Consider the following 20,133-nt stretch of genomic DNA (forward strand, 5'->3'; position numbering starts at 1 on the left):
ATTTCAGAGTGAAGTGGAAAATCATCGTAACAAGAAGATCAAGTTCCTACGGTCTGATCGTGGGGGTGAATATCTGAGTTTCGAGTTTGGTGCTCACTTAAGACAATGTGGAATTGTTTCATAGTTAACACCGCCTGGAACACCACAGCGTAATGGTGTGTCCGAACGTCGTAATCGTACTTTATTAGAAATGGTGCGATCTATGATGTCTCTTGCTGATTTGCCTTTATTGTTTTGGGGTTATGCATTGGAAACAACTGCATTCACTTTAAATAGGGCACCATCGAAATCCGTTGAGACGACACCATACGAACTGTGGTATGGCAAAAGGCCAAAGTTGTCGTTTCTTAAAGTTTGGGGATGTGATGCTTATGTCAAAAAGCTTCAGCCTGAAAGGCTGGAACCCAAAGCGGAAAAATGCGTCTTCATAGGTTACCCAAAAGAGACAGTTGGGTACACCTTCTATCTCAAATCCGAGGGCAAAGTGTTTGTTGCTAAGAACGGAACTTTTCTCGAGAAGGAGTTTCTCTCGAGAGAATTGAGTGGGAGGAAGATAGAACTTGACGAGGTTGTCGAACCTCTCATCCCTCTGCATGGTGGTGCAGGGCAAGGGGAAACCTCTGTCGTTGCAACACCGGTTGAGGAGAAAGTTAATGATGATGATCATGAAACTCCAGTTCAAGTTTCTGTTGAACCACGCAGGTCAACGAGATCACGCGCTGCTCCAGAGTGGTACGGTAATCCCGTCTTATCAATCATGTTGTTAGACAACAATGAACCTGCAAATTATGAAGAAGCAATGGTGGGCCCAGATTCCAACAAATGGCTAGAAGCCATGAAATCCGAGATAGGATCCATGTATGAGAACAAAGTGTGGACTTTGGAGATACTGCCTGAGGGCCGCAAGGCTATTCAGAACAAATGGATCTTTAAGAAGAAGACGGACGCTGACGGTAATGTGACCGTCTATAAAGCTCGACTTGTGGCAAAGGGTTTTTTCACAAGTTCCAGGAATTGACTACGATGAGACTTTCTCTCCCGTAGCGATGCTTAAGTCCGTCAGAATCATGTTAGTAATAGCTGCATTTTTCGATTATGAAATCTGGCAGATGGATGTCAAAACGGCGTTCCTTAACGGTTTCCTTAAGGAAGAGTTGTATATGATGCAACCCGAAGGTTTTGTCGATCCTAAAAATGCTGACAAGGTGTGCAAGCTCCAGCGATCCATTTATGGACTGGTGCAAGCATCTCGGAGTTGGAACAAACGCTTTGATGAGGTGATCAAAGCATTTGGGTTTATACAAGTGGTTGGAGAATCTTGTATTTACAAGAAAGTGGGTGGGAGCTCTGTGGCGTTTCTAATATTATATGTGGATGACATATTACTGATTGGAAACAACGTAGAGCTTTTGGAGAGCATAAAAGGTTACTTGAATAAAAGTTTCTCTATGAAGGACCTAGGAGAAGCTGCTTACATTCTAGGCATTAAGATCTATAGGGATAGATCAAAACGCCTGATAGGACTTTCACAAAGCACATACCTTGATAAAGTTTTGAAGAGGTTCAAAATGGAACAGTCCAAGAAAGGGTTCTTGCCAGTGTTACAAGGTACGAGATTGAGTAAGACTCAGTGCCCAGCAACTGATGAAGATAGAGAGCATATGCGCTCCGTCCCCTATGCTTCAGCCATAGGTTCTATCATGTATGCGATGCTGTGCACTAGACCGGATGTTAGCCTGGCCATAAGTATGGCAGGCAGGTTCCAGAGTAATCCAGGAGTGGATCACTGGACGGCGGTCAAGAATATCCTGAAGTACCTGAAAAGGACTAAGGAGATGTTTCTCGTGTATGGAGGTGACGAAGAGCTCGCCGTAAAAGGTTACGTCGATGCAAGCTTTGACACAGATCCGGACGACTCTAAGTCGCAAACCGGATACGTATTTATTCTTAATGGGGGTGCAGTAAGCTAGGTGCAGTTCCAAGCAAAGCGTCGTAGCAGATTCTACATGTGAAGCGGAGTACATGGCTGCCTCGGAGGCGGCTAAGGAGGGTGTCTGGATGAAGCAGTTCATGACGGATCTTGGAGTGGTGCCAAGTGCACTGGATCCAATAACCTTGTTCTGTGACAACACTGGTGCCATTGCCTTAGCAAAGGAACCAAGGTTTCACAAGAAGACCAGACACATCAAACGACGCTTCAACCTCATCCGCGACTACGTCGAGGAGGAGGACGTAAATATATGCAAGGTGCACACGGATCTGAATGTAGCAGACCCGCTGACTAAACCTCTTCCACGGCCAAAACATGATCGACACCAAAACTGTATGGGTGTTAGATTTATTACAATGTAATTCAATGGTGATGTGAGGGCTAGATTATTGACTCTAGTGCAAGTGGGAGACTGTTGGAATTATGCCCTAGAGGCAATAATAAATGTATAGTTATTATTATAATTCCTGTATCAAGATAATAGTTTATTATCCATGCTATAATTGTATTGAATGAAGACTCATTTACATGTGTGGATACATAGACAAAACACCGTCCCTAGCATGCCTCTAGTTGGCTAGCCAGTTGATCGATGATAGTCAGTGTCTTCTGATTATGAACAAAGTGTTGTTGCTTGATAACTGGATCACGTCATTAGGAGAATCACGTGATGGACTAGACCCAAACTAATAGACGTAGCATGTTGATCGTGTCATTTTGTTGCTACTCTTTTCTGCGTGTCAAGTATTTATTCCTATGACCATGAGATCATATAACTCACTGACACCGGAGGAATGCTTTGTGTGTATCAAACGTCACAACGTAACTGGGTGACTATAAAGGTGCTCTACAGGTATCTCCGAAGGTGTTAGTTGAGTTAGTATGGATCAAGACTGGGATTTGTCACTCCGTGTGACGGAGAGGTATCTCGGGGCCCACTCGGTAATACAACATCACACATAAGCCTTGCAAGCAATGTAACTTAGTGTAAGTTGCGGGATCTTGTATTACGGAACGAGTAAAGAGACATGCCGGTAAACGAGATTGAAATAGGTATGCGGATACTGACGATCGAATCTCGGGCAAGTAACATACCGAAGGACAAAGGGAATGACATACGGGATTATACGAATCCTTGGCACTGAGGTTCAAACGATAAGATCTTCGTAGAATATGTAGGATCCAATATGGGCATCCAGGTCCCGCTGTTGGATATTGACCGAGGAGTCTCTCGGGTCATGTCTACATAGTTCTCGAACCCGCAGGGTCTGCACACTTAAGGTTCGACGTTGTTTTATGCGTATTTGAGTTATATGGTTGGTTACCGAATGTTGTTCGGAGTCCCGGATGAGATCACGGACGTCACGAGGGTTTCCGGAATAGTCCGGAAACGAAGATTGATATATAGGATGACCTCATTTGATTACCGGAAGGTTTTCGGAGTTACCGGGAATGTACCGGGAATGACGAATGGGTTCCGGGAGTTCACCGGAGGGGGGCAACCCACTCCGGGGAAGCCCATAGGTATTTGGGGGGGGGTCACACCAGCCCTTAGTGGGCTGGTGGGACAGCCCACCAATCCCCTATGCGCCAAGGGAGAAAAAATCAAAGGAAAGAAAAAAAAGGAAGAAGTGGGAAAGGGGAAGGACTCCCTCCCACCAAACCAAGTAGGACTCGGTTTGGGGGGGGAGAGTCCTCCCCCTGGCTCGGCCGACCCCTTGGGGATCCCTTGGACCCCAAGGCAAGGTTCCCCTCCCTCCTCCTATATATATGGGGCTTTTAGGGCAGATTTGGGACGACTTTCTCACGGCTGCCCGACCACATACCTCCATAGTTTTTCCTCTAGATCGTGTTTCTGCGGAGCTCGGGCGGAGCCCTGCTGAGACAAGATCATCACCAACCTCCGGAGCACCGTCACGCTGCCGGATAACTCTTCTACCTCTCCGTCTCTCTTGCTGGATCAAGAAGGCCGAGATCATCGTCGAGTTGTACGTGTGCTGAACGCGGAGGTGCCGTCCGTTCGGTACTAGATCGTGGGACTGATCGCGGGATTGTTCGCGGGGCGGATCGAGGGACGTGAGGACGTTCCACTACATCAACCGCGTTCTCTAACGCTTCTGCTGTACGATCTACAAGGGTACGTAGATCACTCATCCCCTCTCGTAGATGGAAATCACCATGATAGGTCTTCGTGCGTGTAGGAAATTTTTTGTTTCCCATGCGACGTTCCCCAACAGAGACTCCTCCGGTGTCAGTGAGTTATATGATCTCATGGTCATAGGAATAAATACTTGACACGCAGAAAACAGTAGCAACAAAATGACACGATCAACGTGCTACGTCTATTAGTTTGGGTCTAGTCCATCACGTGATTCTCCCAATGACGTGATCCAGTTATCAAGCAACAACACCTTGTTCATAATCAGAAGACACTGACTATCATTGATCAACTGGCTAGCCAACTAGAGGCATGCTAGGGACGGTGTTTTGTCTATGTATCCACACATGTAAATGAGTCTTCATTCAATACAATTATAGCATGGATAATAAACTATTATCTTGATACAGGAATTATAATAATAACTATACATTTATTATTGCCTCTAGGGCATAATTCCAACAGTTTCATCAGGAGCGGTCTCGGTGATGATTTCTTCAATAGCGGGCTCATCAGCACGGCGCTCTTGGTGTTGTTTCTCAGCTTGAGGAATTTCCTCCTCATCAGGAGATGCATCTTCTGGCTGTTCAACCAGGGGCTGAGGAGTTGGTGCTGGTGGGGGGTGACGTCTGTTGTAGTCATCAACAGCACTGGTGGCTAGCTTGATGAAATTGCGTTTGATGCTTGTGCGGTCTGACAGTTTCTCACACTTGTCAGTCAAGACTTGCAGCTCTGCCTGGGTGGACACCAATGCTTCAGGCGTCAGCTTGAGAACATTTTGCCTGAGGAATTTCTCCTTTCTGGCCTTTGCAATCTTTGCCTGCTTGGCTTCGTTTATGAAGGTAGCCACCATGTGGCTGACACCAGGAGGAAGTTTCAAATCATCAATGGGTGTGTTTGGGTCTTCATACCACACATTGATGAAGTCGAGGAGGACCTTGGGGTCCATCGACAGAGGAATAGCACTGCCTGATGCTTGTGCTACCCTTTCTTGCTTGTTCCTGATGATGGCTTCCAGAGTTTCATCATCATATTCTTCACTTCCCTCTGATGCAGACGGGACTGTGATGATTTTGCTGGGGCTGGGCAGAGGTGCAGGTTCAGTAGTTGCCAAAGTCTTCACATGGGGTGTTGAAGACTTTGTCTCCGAGCTAGTTGCAGCTGGGAGTGAGGAGCTGGAGCTGGCAGTCGTAGTCTTCACGACTTTCTTCTGTACTGGCTTTGGAGGTGGAGCTGAGGACTTTGGTGTAGATGCGATTGGTGCTGAGGGTTTTGGCGCTGATGGTTTTGGTACCGAGGGTTTTGGAGCTGAGGGTTTGGTGAGCTAAGGACACACAGTCCTCGCCCAACACTCGTGGTAAGTCTTTAGGGCAGACTTCCAAACCCTCACAAACTCGGTCACCCGGCGATCCACAATTGACTGCTGGATTGCTCTAGACCATGACGCCTAACCGTCTGGAGGATGCACAGTCCTCAAAGGTAAAAGGCTTCAGTCCCACACAGGAACAACTTCTTCAGTGATGCTTAATCACTAGGTTTGGTTTGTGGTTTCGGTGGGTGGTGTATTTCCTCACTGATGATTTACTCTCGAAAGCTCTGAGGAGTTTGGGTTGCTCTTATGACAAGTGTCAGTTTCTAACGGAGCAGCCAACCAGCTAGTGGTTGTGGGGGGCGGCTATTTATAGCCTGGGAGCATCCCGACATGATTTGACATTAATGCCCTTAAATAATATGACCGTTGGAGTGGATAAGATCAGTGACTTGGCGTGGCTTATCGAAATGGTCGGGACTCTCAACTGTGAGAGTCCTCATGTCACTCATATTCCTCACTTGAGGCTTTTGGTAGGATTTGGCTTGGGTTGAGCATCATGAGGAAATTCATTCCATAGCGTTACTTTGACCCCCTTTAACAGTACGGTGTTCCTATTCATCAAATGCGAAGAAAGTAAAACAGAAAACGTAAATCTTCACGCTTCAATTTCTTTAGAATGATTTTCTTCAGGAACCACCGATCTTCTCAATATCAATATCTTCATGAGGAATATCAATTTCATCGCAAATTCTTCGCGATTCATTTCTTCAGCTTTAGACCAATTTCTTCAACTAAAGACATATATTTTTAGGGATCGATATTCATCAAATATCTCAAACTCCTCAATGACTTATAGATCATGTGTACACTTATAAACACAATAGATACTTAACCTATAAGTCTTCAAACCGCCAAAATCACTAAGGGGCACTAGATGCACTTACAATCTCCCCCTTTTTGGTGGTTGATGACAATTAGGTTAAGTCTTCAACAGGGATCAAAAATATGAAGTATAAATACTCATTTGAGGAATTTGAAAACAAGATTCACAGAGACTCCCCCTGAAGATGTGCATACCTTGAGGATTTTGCTTTTATAGCATATGCACATTGATGATTTATATCATGGAGATCTCCCCCTGAATCTTGTAAATCATGCATATATATAACATATCATATGAAGAAAATGAAGATGCATGATGGCAAATGGTATCTGACGAATTCCAGCATGCGTGCATTAAAACTTGAGGAATAAGCATGCGAAGACAAACGTTCAAAAAGCGTCAGAGTACCATCGGGCTTAAGTTACAACTCATTACATAAAAACTTCAGAAGAGCCAAGAGTTTGTAACTTAAATATAGTTCATAAGCCCCAAAAATAAATCCCGTTTGAAGACTAACTCTCAAGTTTCTCCCCCTTTGTCATCAAGTGACAAAAAGGGACAAACTGAGGACTAACGCCCGTGAAGACTTCATTTCTTGGCGGTGGATGAAGATCCTTGGTGCTTCTTGGGTGTAGTCTTCTTCCTTGGGCCTGTTGCGGTGTCGAGCTGTTCCTCATCAGATTCGGCGGTGCGGAAGGACGAGAAGGAGCTGTCTTCAAGATATGGCACAGGAATGGGCCTGAACTTCTTCTTGGGAGGCCACGACCAGTCAAAGTCCTGCTCAAAGTTCAATTCTTCAAGCTCAGTCTGGGTCTTCAGATGTGCAAGGGTAGCCCAGGTGCGATCAAAACCTCATGCAGATAGTGATGATTAAGCTTCACACTGTTCTGTGTCTCAGTGAGGGTTTTCACAATGGCACCAAACTGGCGTTTGACCCATTTGTGGTTGTGATCCACCTTCTGATGAAGACTGAGAAGAAGCTCTCTGGTGTTTAGCACGCGAGGAGGAACTGGGCTTGGCGGACGAGTCTCAGTATCGTCCCATGAGGAATATGCATCTGGCTCTTTAAATTGACCATCAAGAGGCCTGCTTCCTTCATCAATTACAGACTTTCCTTTTCCCTCAATGGGCTCGAAAGTCTTCTTGTTGACCCGGATAGGAGGCATATAACCAACATGGTTCTGGAAATCTGCGTGAAAGTTGATGCATGTCCTTGTCCTGAGGAATCTCATGATCCATGGTGCATAAATTTTGTGATCATATGGGCACATTGCATTGTCAGCTAAAGTCCTCAAGAAGAAATCATGGATATTCATGGGGATACCGTGAATGATGTTGAAGAGGATATTCTTCATGAGGCCGACGACATCTTCGTCATCATCATGGCCTTTGATTGGCGCTAGCACACTGCAGAGAATGCGGTAGACAGACCGGGGTGTGTACTTGAGCTCATGGACGAGGAATGTGGTTCTTGAGGGTTTTCCTGCAGCTAAAGGCTTCATGAGGACTTCCATCATTCCATTTGGCAGCTCACGCTCACCATAAAGCTTCACTGCCCCTTCTGAAGGAATTGGTACGGGCAGTTCTCTGGGGAGTTCAGACGCTGGAGCCTTGTAGTGAGTATTTTGGGTCATCCAGTCGAACACCCAAGTGTTGATGTCATCAGCATTGCCCGAGATGTGCAGAGTTGAATAGAACTGAAGAATTAGCTCACTATTCCAATCTGATATGTCGGAGCACATAGGGAGCAAACCTGCATCATGTAGTACACTGAGGACTGGTTCCATGCAGGGAATCTCTTCAAGTTCATCATGAGAAATGTGCCTGTGCTGGAATATCTTGTTGCGGCCACAGAGCACAGAAGCATAGTAGTTCATCTGAGTCCTTGTCCAAAACTTCAGATGCCTCATTTGAGGCTTGTCATAAGGATTCTCTCCGATGAAATACATGCGTTCCTCAAAGAAATTCTCTTTCTGAAACTTTGGCCGCTTTGAGAATGGCAGGCGCCGAACTGGATTGAGATTGTACTGAGGAATGGGAGGGGAAACAACCATGGCAGTCGCTGGGTTGAGCACAATGAATTCATTGTCAGGGGCGGGAACATTTTCTTCAGCAGTTTCCTCAGTTTGAGGAATTTCTTGCTCTGGCTGAGCATCAGGCTGAGGAATTTCTTCTTCCTTCTCAGCTTGAGGAGTTTGGTCAGCCTGTTCAGTGAGAGGAGCCTGCTCAGACTGGACATTTTCTTCAACTTGATTTTCATCAGCTGACTTTGTGGCAGAAGCAGATTCATCAGCTGCTGCAGCTGAAGCTTCAGTAGTCTCTTTCTGAGGAATATGAGGTTGAGGACTATCATCAATTTGTATTTCCTCATCAGTATGCTCCTCAGAGGCAGCATCCTTCATTTCCTCATCTGCCCTTGTAGTGTGGTCACCAATGACGACCATTTCATATGAGGGTGCAACATTAAGAGGCACCGGGTCCAGAGGGGTAGATTCTTCAGTTTCCTTGAGGCGTTTTGCCTCAATCTTTTCTTCTGCTGAGGAAGCTTTTCTCTTCTTTGCTTCCTTCTCAGCAGCTCTTGTCTTTTTCGCGTCTGATGCAGACGGGATTAATTTCTTCACCTTTGAAGCTTTTGGTGAAGGTGTTTTCTCAACAGATTCTTCAGCTGGCTGTGAGGAACCAGCTGGAACAGAGTCATCAGCCTGCTTTGATGAAGCAGCTGGATCAGGAGCAGTTTCATCAGGAGCGGTCTCGGTGATAATTTCTTCAATAGCGGGCTCATCAGCACGGCGCTCTTGGTGTTGTTCCTCAGCTTGAGGAATTTCCTCCTCATCAGGAGATGCATCTTCTGGCTTTTCAACCAGGGGCTGAGGAGTTGGTGCTGGTGGGGGGTGACGTCTGTTGTAGTCATCAACAGCACTGGTGGCTAGCTTGATGAAATTGCGTTTGATGCTTGTGCGGTCTGACAGTTTCTCACACTTGTCAGTCAAGACTTGCAGCTCTGCCTGGGTGGACACCAATGCTTCAGGCGTCAGCTTGAGAACATTTTGCCTGAGGAATTTCTCCTTTCTGGCCTTTGCAATCTTTGCCTGCTTGGCTTCGTTTATGAAGGTAGCCACCATGTGGCTGACACCAGGAGGAAGTTTCAAATCATCAATGGGTGTGTTTGGGTCTTCATACCACACATTGATGAAGTCGAGGAGGACCTTGGGGTCCATCGACAGAGAAATAGCACTGCCTGATGCTTGTGCTACCCTTTCTTGCTTGTTCCTGATGATGGCTTCCAGAGTTTCATCATCATATTCTTCACTTCCCTCTGATGCAGACGGGACTGTGATGATTTTGCTGGGGCTGGGCAGAGGTGCAGGTTCAGTAGTTGCCAAAGTCTTCACATGGGGTGTTGAAGACTTTGTCTCCGAGCTAGTTGCAGCTGGGAGTGAGGAGCTGGAGCTGGCAGTCGTAGTCTTCACGACTTTCTTCTGTACTGGCTTTGGAGGTGGAGCTGAGGACTTTGGTGTAGATGCGATTGGTGCTGAGGGTTTTGGCGCTGATGGTTTTGGTACCGAGGGTTTTGGAGCTGAGGGTTTGGTGACAGAAGTCTGTGCAAACTTCTCTTGAGGCTTTGGAGCCTTTGGCTTTGATGGCGCAGACTTTGGTTGAGGAATCTCGGAGCCTGAGGTTTCTGCTGCTGAGGAATGAGCAGCACCGGAGGCAGCAGCTGAGGATTCATGAAATTTCTTCACTGCTGTTTCTGCTTGCTTCTTGAGCTTGGCCAGATGCCTTTCTTTTTCATCTGGGTAGCCATCAAGTGTCATAAGACTTGAGGAATGAGCTACTTGATGATCCTCAAGTGGGGCCCTTCTGCCAGGAGGCTTCAAAGCGAATTTCTTCGCATATTTGGGAGTCGCAAACCTGTACTCCTTCCATTCCTTCGCCCATCTGCGTTCAATTTTCTGCAGCCTAATCTTTCTTTTAGGCATAGTCTCAGGTTCATCATCAGGCGTGCAATAGTCCAGGTATATGTCATCAGGAATATCAACAGATGTGTTCTGCTCCAGTTTCTTTCCTCCCTTCTGTTTCCTTTCTTCCTCCATTTTCTTCAGACGAGGAACTTTCTGAGGATTTTGAACTCTTGAGGATTCTGATGAGCCTTGAAGAGTTTCTTCCAGAAACGCTGCAAATGAGTTAATGTGATGAGAACCAAGAGATTCATCAGCTGACATGTGTGTACCTGTGAACAGAGTATAGTTGCGAGGAATTTGGAGAGGTCATATGCGTTCTCAGATTTGAAGAAAATGGAAAAGTTTGACAGTTTGAGGAATATAACCAGTGGTTGAGGAATTTGCTTAAGCATTCTGTTCTTGGGTTCCAGAGTTGTACAGATCCGAAAATTCGCACAATTGAGGAATCTCGTGAAAATCTTAGATGCTTAGCTAGTTCATCAATGATTGTGGAGATGGATAGTGTTTGAGGAATCATGTGCGCATCGTATCTTGAGGAAAAACAGATTTCACATGGGAGAGGTAAAATTTCAGATCTAATCTGTTGTAAAAATGGGATATAATTACCCTGGAAGGTGCGAACGAAGAACACAGAAAGGTGGTGTTGGAGAGGTTCTTCGGTCAAGTGTCCAATGCACCCTAACTTGGCAGCAGAGGACGTCTACGGCGGCGGCGGACGTAGATGTTCCGACTCCGGCGTGATCCTGGCGGCGAGAAGGTTGAGGCAGTGAAGCTCTTCCTTGCCGGCGACAAGACTACCAGCGGTGGCCCTAGGGTTCGGTGTGCTGTGGCAGGAGAGCGATGAGGCGAAGAAGATGATACCGAGGGGGATAAGGACATATTTATAGCCCGAAAGTTACTGTTTGGCGCGAAAGTTTCGGACCGAATAGCCCTTGCCTCTACGTCTCCGCAGGACACGTGTAGCTCCCGTACGATGCGGTGGAGATAGTGGAGATCATGGCTATCCAATCGTGGGAAGTGGGTGTTCAGTTACTGTTCCTTTGAAGAAAACAATTTTTCGAAGATTTGAGGATTTTTGTTACAAAATCATCAGCTGACAAGGATGCAGTGAGGATTTTGAACAAGGTTTCAAGTAGAACGCATATGAAGAATTGAATAGACTGGATAAGTATAGCATAGAGGGAAAATAGGGTCCGATCACATTCACTTAGCAGAAACATCAACTTGAAGAAATAGCAATAAGTGAATGTTGTTGAGGACTAGAAATCACAGTCTACCTAGGCAAATGAAAGTCATCAAGTGTTTTTGAAGATTTTGCAATAGATCATCACAATGAAGAACGACTGTTTTGAAGAAAAATGCATTGTGAGGAATTTGATCATTTGAAGAAAATCAACTTGAGGAATTTCACATTGGGAGGTGGCGTTGCCCACCATATAAGAATGTTGATTACAGACGTCGCGTACAATTGTCGTAGGACCCTGAGAATCAATTTCTTCGTTAATTTCTTCACATTCAGAGTGACTTTCTTCATCGATTGAAGAAAATCGTTTCATCATGTGTTGCACATCTAAGTCATCAACTTTGCATAAGTGTTAGGATGTGTGCATGTTTTTACAAAACATTTGAAGACTCCAAGATATTTAGCTCGCACCGCAACTTGCAAAACCTTTTCTCATCCAAGGGCTTAGTGAAGATATCAGCCAGTTGATCATCAGTCTTCACATGGTCGATGAGGATATTGCCCTTGAGGACATGGTCCCGAAGAAAATGATGACGAATCTGGATGTGCTTGGTCTTCGAGTGTTGTACTGGGTTATAGGCAATCTTGATAGCACTCTCATTGTCACAGTAGAGAGGCACATTCTTCATGTTGATGCCGTAGTCCTTGAGGGTTTGCTTCATCCATAGCAATTGAGCACAGCAAGAACCAGCTGCAATGTACTCAGCTTCGGCAGTGGAGAGTGATACGCAGTTCTGCTTCTTTGAGGACCAGCAAACTAGTGATCTTTCGAGGAAATGGCATGTGCCAGATGTTGACTTATGATCCACACGGTCACCAGCATAGTCTGAATCAGAATACCCTACCAGATGAAGATTGGAGCCCTTGGGATACCATAATCCTAGTGTTGGTGTGTGAGCTAAGTATCGAAGAATGTGTTTCATAGCCTTATGGTGTGATTCCTTCGGTTTTGCTTGAAAACGTGCACACATGCAAACGCTAAGCATTATGTCTGGCCTAGATGCACATAGATACAATAAAGAGCCAATCATAGAACGGTATACCTGCTGATCGAAATCTTTACCATTTTCATCAGTGCCGAGGTGACCGTTGGTAGGCATTGGAGTCTTGGCACCTTTGCATTCATGCATGTCGAATTTCCTCAGAACATCCTTGAGGTATTTCTCTTGTGATATGAAGATTCCATTGTTTTGTTGACGAATTTGAAGACCTAAGAAGAATTTCAGCTCCCCCATCATAGACATCTGATATTCTTCACTCATCATATAGGCAAATTCATCACTGTATCTTTTGTCAGTACAGCCAAATATGATATCATCAACATATATTTGACATACAAACAGTTCATTATCATAAGATTTTGTGAAAAGAGTTGGATCGAGTGAACCAGGTTTGAAGCCTTTCTTCATGAGGAATTCCTTCAATGTATCATACCATGTCCGAGGGGCTTGCTTGAGGCCATACAGAGCCTTTTTGAGTCTGAAGACTTTGTTTGGATTCTTTGGATCCTCAAAACCTGGGGGCTGAGCAACATATACTTCTTCCTCAAGCTTACCATTGAGGAATGCACTTTTCACATCCATTTGATATAAGATGATGTTATGATGATTAGCATAAGCAAGTAGGATTCGAATAGCTTCAAGTCTAGCAACAGGTGCAAAAGTTTCATCGAAATCTATTCCTTCAACCTGGGTGTAGCCTTGGGCTACAAGTCGTGCCTTGTTCCTCACCACTTGACCGTCCTCATCTTGCTTGTTTCGGAAAATCCACTTGGTGCCGATGATGTTATGCTTGCGAGGATCTGGTCGTTTGACGAGCTCCCATACGTCATTCAGCTTGAATTGAAGAAGTTCGTCTTGCATGGCTTGGATCCACTCCGGTTCCAGAAAAGCCTCAGCTACTTTTGAGGGTTCTGTGATAGATACAAAAGAAAAATGCCCACAAAAGTTAACTAAGTGTGAAGCTTTTGAGCGAGTGAGAGGACCTGGCGCGTTGATGTCGTTGAGGATTTTGTCAAGTTCAACTTCATTTGCAATCCTCGGATGAGCTGGTTGAGGATTTTGTCTGGGCTGAGGAAGTGGTGCTGTTGCAATTTCCTCGGGAGCATCTTCTTGACTTTCATCAGCGATGGGGATTGTTTCTTCACCAATTTCCTCAGTGGGGACAATGTCTTCAGTAGGCTTAAGCTTTATTGCTTCCTCAGGAGACAGCTTATCTGGATCAGAAGGCTATTGCTCTCTTTGCGAGCCATTAGTTTCATCGAACCGCACATCTACAGTCTCAACAACTTTGTTGTGATAGTTGTTGAAGACTCTGTAGGTGTGCGAGTCCTTTCCATAACCGAGCATAAAACCTTCATGTGCCTTAGGTGCAAATTTTGAGCTATGATGAGGATCTCTAATCCAGCATTTTGCACCGAAGACTTTGAAATAACTTACATTGGGTTTCTTGTCAGTGAGGAGTTCATATGAGGTTTTCTTGAGGAATTTGTGAAGATATACCCTGTTGATGATATGACATGCAGTGTTGATTGCTTCAGGCCAGAAGCGACGAGGAGTCTGATATTCTTCAAGCATAGTTCTTGCCATTTCAACCAGAGTCCTGTTCTTTCTTTCGATGACACCATTCTGCTGAGGAGTATAAGGAGCAGACAATTCGTGAGTAATACCAAGTTCATCAAGATAATCATCAAGACCAGTGTTTTTGAACTCGGTTCCATTATCACTCCTAATATGTTCGATCTTGATGCCGAAGTTCGTCGAGGCCCTTGAAGAAAATCGTTTGAAGATTTCCTGCACTTCAGTTTTATACACTATGATATGCACCCAAGTGTATCTGGAATAATCATCAACTATGACAAAGCCATATAGAGATGCTGCATTGGTTAGTGTTTCATAGTGAGTAGGTCCAAATAAATCCATATGAAGAAATTCAAATGGACGTGTAGTGGTCATGATGGTTTTGGAGGGATGCTTGGATCTGGTCATTTTCCCAGATTCACAAGCACCGCAGAGATGATCCTTGAGGAATTTGACTGATTCGATGCCTATGACATGCTTCCTCTTTGCAAGTGTGTGCAAATTCCTCATGCCTGCATGACCTAGTCTTCTGTGCCACAGCCATCCTTCTGAGGTTTTTGCTAGTAAGCAAGTGGCTGGTTGAGGACCTGTAGAGAAGTCAACAATGTACAAATCCCCTCTTCTTACACCTTCGAAGACTTTGGATCTGTCAGATTCCATGATGACTACACATCTATATCTACCAAAGATAACAATCATATCAAGATCACAAAGCATCGAGACTGACATGAGGTTAAAACCAAGGGATTCAACAAGCATCACTTTGTCCATATGCCTATCCTTGGAAATAGCTACTTTGCCAAGTCCCAATACCTTGCTTTTACCTTTATCAGCATATGTGATTTGCTTCAGAGGTGATGGAGTTAGTGGCATATTCATCAGTAGGCTTTTATCACCAGTCATGTGATGTGTGCAGCCACTATCGAGAACCCACTCAGTATTTTTGGGTTTGTCATCCTGCAGATGAATTAGTACAGCTTACCATCTCATATGCTTCAAATTTGAAGAATATGATACTAATTTCATCATAACAGAAATGTAAGGACGTGTGAAATATTTCTATTTCATCAATCATTAGCTTGCGTCCTATCAAGCATTTCCTCAGGTCTCCAGCAAATTTTTCAGATGATGATATTCGTCTGGAGACCTGACCTGCAGAAGTGATTAGTTTGATTTCTTCACCACCCACATCTGAAGGGGTGGCAAAGCGTTCATCATCCCGCGAGCACCATATGAGAAAGGTGGCATTGAAGCTAATGCACTTCTCTTAACAGTAGGGGGGTTAAAGTACTCATATGAGTATGCAGAGAACTGGTTTGAGGATTTATGATCATAATGATTTGAAGAATAGCGCTCATAATCATATTCCTTGTAGTTTCCCTGCATGTTAGACGCATAAGCACGGGTATGAGCATAGTTTTGACCAGTTGAGGATTTTGATCCTCTTGAAGACTTTGGTCCTCCTGAGGAATTTGATCTGGGGTTCAGATTCTTCGAAGGTGATGTCATGAGGACATTTACTTGAAGATTTTCAAGACAACTTTTGGGAACCCAGATTTTCCTCACAGGAGGGCCATTCCTGCAGTTAGTTCCAACATATCGAGCAAATACTTCACCAGATTGATTTTTGAACAGTTTATAGTTGGAATCAAATGACTCATCCGAGGAATAGGATAATTCACATGAGAAGCCAGTTAGATTAGATGGATCAAAAGGAGGCCCAGTAGCAGCAACCCATGAGGTTTTGGGATACTGGTCAGGTTTCCAATAAGATCCATCAGCATTCAATTTCCTCTCAAAGGCAATTCCTTCTTTCCTCGGGTTCCTGTTCAAGATCTTCTTTTTGAGCACATCACAAAGGATTTGATGTCCTTTGAGGCTTTTGTACATGCCTGTCAAGTACAATTCCTTCAACCCTGCATTTTCATCAGTGACTTTTGTGTTTTCCTCAAGTGAGGAAATAGACACAACAGGTGGAGTTGAAGTATTTGTAGCAGTGGTAGCATTTGAAGATTCTGGTGAAGAATTAGCAGTTTCACGATCAATGCATTTAAGACATGGTGGAATAAATTCAACTTGACTAGCGCTGATCTGTTGAGCTAGTAATGAATCATTTTCCATACGAAGATCATCATAAGACATCCTCAGCTTCTCAAGATCAAGCTTCCTTTGAAGAAATTCGTAGGAAAGCTTCTCATGATCAGTGAGGAGTGTATCATAACGATCCTGAAGAATATCAAATCTAGACTGAAGATTTTTCATGTCATCAACGAGGATTTGATTAAGATTCATTTCATCATTCAACAGATCATCACTTTTGTGTAGCAGTTTTTGAAGCTTTTCCAGAGCAGTTTGTTGTTTAGTGGCAATGATAGCAAGTTTACTGTAACTGGGTTTTTTGTAATCATCATGTTCACAGTCACTTGAATCAGATGAGGAGGCATTATGTGATACCTTTGAACCTTTTGCCATGAAGCAATAGGTTGGAGCGAAGTCATCAGCATAGTCATCAGTATGGATGGTGCACTCATTTTCTTCAAGATTGAAGATTGACTTGCTGACGAAATTGGTTGCTAGTGCAAGACTAGCCTGTCCGGATTCTGAATCTTCTCCAGAGCCTTCTTCATCATCACATTCTTCTGATTCTGCCTCGGAATCCATTTCCTTGCCAATAAGTGCCCGAGCCTTTCTGAAACTAGTCTTCTTGTGTGAGGAGGACTTTGAAGATGAGGATTTTGAAGATTTCTTCTTCTTCTTTGAGTCATCGGAACTGTCATCCTTGTATTTCTTCTTCTTTGATTCCTTTCCCCAGCGAGGACAATCAGCAATGTAATGACCTGATTTCTTGCACTTGTGACAGGTCCGTTTCTTGTAGTCCTCAGATGCAGATTCTGATTTCCTCATGTCTCTTCTTGATGATTTACCGAACTGGCCTCGTCGTGTAAATCTCTGGAATTTCCTCACAAGCATTGCAAGTTCCTGACCAAATTCTTCAGGGTCACAACTGCTGTCATCTGTGTCTTCTTCTTCAGATGAGGAAATTGCTCTTGCCTTCAGTGCACGTGGTCTGGAATAACTTTGTCCATATAGATCTCTCTTTTCTTCTAGCTGGAATTCATGAGTATTTAGCATTTCAAGGATATCAGCAGGATCTAGCATCTTGTAGTCTGGTCTTTCTTGGATCATCGGAACTAAAGTGCCAAATGAAGAATCCAAAGATCTCAGCAGTTTCTTCACAACTTCGTGATCAGTGATGTCTCGAGCTCCCAGTGCTTGCAGTTCATTTGATATGTCAGTGAGGCGATCAAAGGTGTCTTGGCAGCTTTCATTGTCATGTCTCTTGAAGCGATTGAAGAGATTGCGAAGAATATCAACACGAGAGTCGCGTTGGGTTGATACTCCTTCATTTACCTTGCACAGTCTATCCCAGATCAGTGTTGCAGAGCCTAAGGCACTTACTCTTCCAAACTGGCCAGGGCTCAGATGACCACAGATGATGTTCTTCGCTTGAGAATCGAGTTGCTTGAATTTCTTCACATCAGCTGCAGTGACACTAGCAGAAATGATGGGGACACCATTTTCCACAATATACCAGAGATCATTGTCTATAGCTTGTAGATGCATTTGCATTTTGTTCTTCCAGAAGGGAAAATTCTTTCCTTCGTAGGTAGGACATGCTGCAGTCACTTTAAACATGTCTGCAGTCGACATAACTAAAACTCCAGGTGGTTAAACCAAAATCATACAGAACAAGGGAGTACCTTGCTCTGATACCAATTGAAAGTGCGTTATATCGACTAGAGGGGGGTGAATAGGAGATTTTTAGAATTTCATCACTGAGGAAATTCCTTTTGAGGAAATTCCTCACTGATGACTAACTTACAGCGGAAACAGTTAAGGATCAGTCGTGCAATCGTTCACAACAGCAGTATTACAGAGTGAAGATTATGAAAACAGATTGCACAGTAAGCAGGCACGCAGAATACAGATGATGATTAACTCAAGTGAATAATTTGGGGTTGAGGAAATTCAGAGAAAGTCTTCAGGAAATTCTTCAAACAGTCACAGTGAAAGTCATCAACACATAATAAAGAGAAAGTAAAGAGTTGAGGAATTAGAACCCGATTCTTGGTGAAGACTGTTGTTGATGACCCAGTTCCAACTACTGTGACAGTTGTACATCTGGTTTGGAGCGGCTTGGTATTGAAACCAAAGGACACCCAGTCCCGGGACACACAGTCCCTACCGTATTCTCCTTGAGCTAAGGACACACAGTCCTCGCCCAACACTCGTGGTAAGTCTTTAGGGCAGACTTCCAAACCCTCGCAAACTCGGTCACCCGGCGATCCACAATTGACTGCTGGATTGCTCTAGACCATGACGCCTAACCGTCTGGAGGATGCACAGTCCTCAAAGGTAAAAGGCTTCAGTCCCACACAGGAACAACTTCTTCAGTGATGCTCAATCACTAGGTTTGGTTTGTGGTTTCGGTGGGTGGTGTATTTCCTCACTGATGATCTACTCTCGAAAGCTCTGAGGAGTTTGGGTTGCTCTTATGACAAGTGTCATTTTCTAACGGAGCAGCCAACCAGCTAGTGGTTGTGGGGGGCGGCTATTTATAGCCTGGGAGCATCCCGACATGATTTGACATTAATGCCCCTAAATAATATGACCGTTGGAGTGGATAAGATCAGTGACTTGGCGTGGCTTATCGAAACGGTCGGGACTCTCAACTGTGAGAGTCCTCATGTCACTCATATTCCTCACTTGAGGCTTTTGGTAGGATTTGGCTTGGGTTGAGCATCATGAGGAAATTCATTCCATAGCGTTACTTTGACCCCCTTTAACAGTACGGTGTTCCTATTCATCAAATGCGAAGAAAGTAAAACAGAAAACGTAAATCTTCACGCTTCAATTTCTTCAGAATGATTTTCTTCAGGAACCACCGATCTTCTCAATATCAATATCTTCATGAGGAATATCAATTTCATCGCAAATTCTTCGCGATTCATTTCTTCAGCTTCAGACCAATTTCTTCAACTGAAGACATATATTTTTAGGGATCGATATTCATCAAATATCTCAAACTCCTCAATGACTTATAGATCCTGTGTACACTTATAAACACATTAGATACTTAACCTATAAGTCTTCAAACCACCAAAATCACTAAGGGGCACTAGATGCACTTACAAAACTCGACAGAGTAGTAGAATGCAAAATCACAGTTGTGGTACAGATATCTCAAACCTTACGTGCCACCGTCCAACTGCAATCGGACGATCCAAATCGAACACGTAAGCTCACACACCCCCTTATATTACCTTTCGCCTGAGACCTTCCTTCGTCCACACACCCAACTTGTGCTCGCCACGACCGCACTACCCCCTCAATTCCTCTATTGACCTCAAGGTGTTCGACCGCGCGTGCCACCATGACTAATGTTTTCAAGGAAAAGCTTAATTCATGACAAAGCTTGGTGTCAAAATCCCAAGCACGAGCCCAGCCCGAAGCACGTGAGCAGTGTTGCTTTTTTTTTAAAAGGTCATATTCAGGGTATTAAATTAATATATTATACCCATATTTCTAATAAAATGTGTTTTTTCTATATCTAAATACTTGTAGTTGAAAAGAATTAGGTCATGTTTGGAACCACTCAGATTATATAATTCAGTTTTTATAATCTATCATGTCTCCAAACAAGACAGATTACGATGTAGATTATAAAAACTAGATGGACGGATTATTAAAAACTCACAATCTACTCTACACCAGCTAAAATCAGATTATGGATTGCTAATGACCTATTACCCTTGTAAAGTTGGAGATAATTACATTTCTACTACCGCAACCCTCCTCTTTAAAAAAACAGAGGACAAACAGATCATTATGCAATGTAAAATATGTATTACAGTTTATATAATCCGGCCTCCAAACATGTCCACCTAGATTATTTTTATAAATCAAATTACATAATCTATCTTCATAATCCAGATTATCACAATC

Source organism: Hordeum vulgare, chromosome 6H (genome assembly GCF_904849725.1).
Source record: "Hordeum vulgare subsp. vulgare chromosome 6H, MorexV3_pseudomolecules_assembly, whole genome shotgun sequence".
NCBI lineage: Eukaryota > Viridiplantae > Streptophyta > Magnoliopsida > Poales > Poaceae > Hordeum > Hordeum vulgare.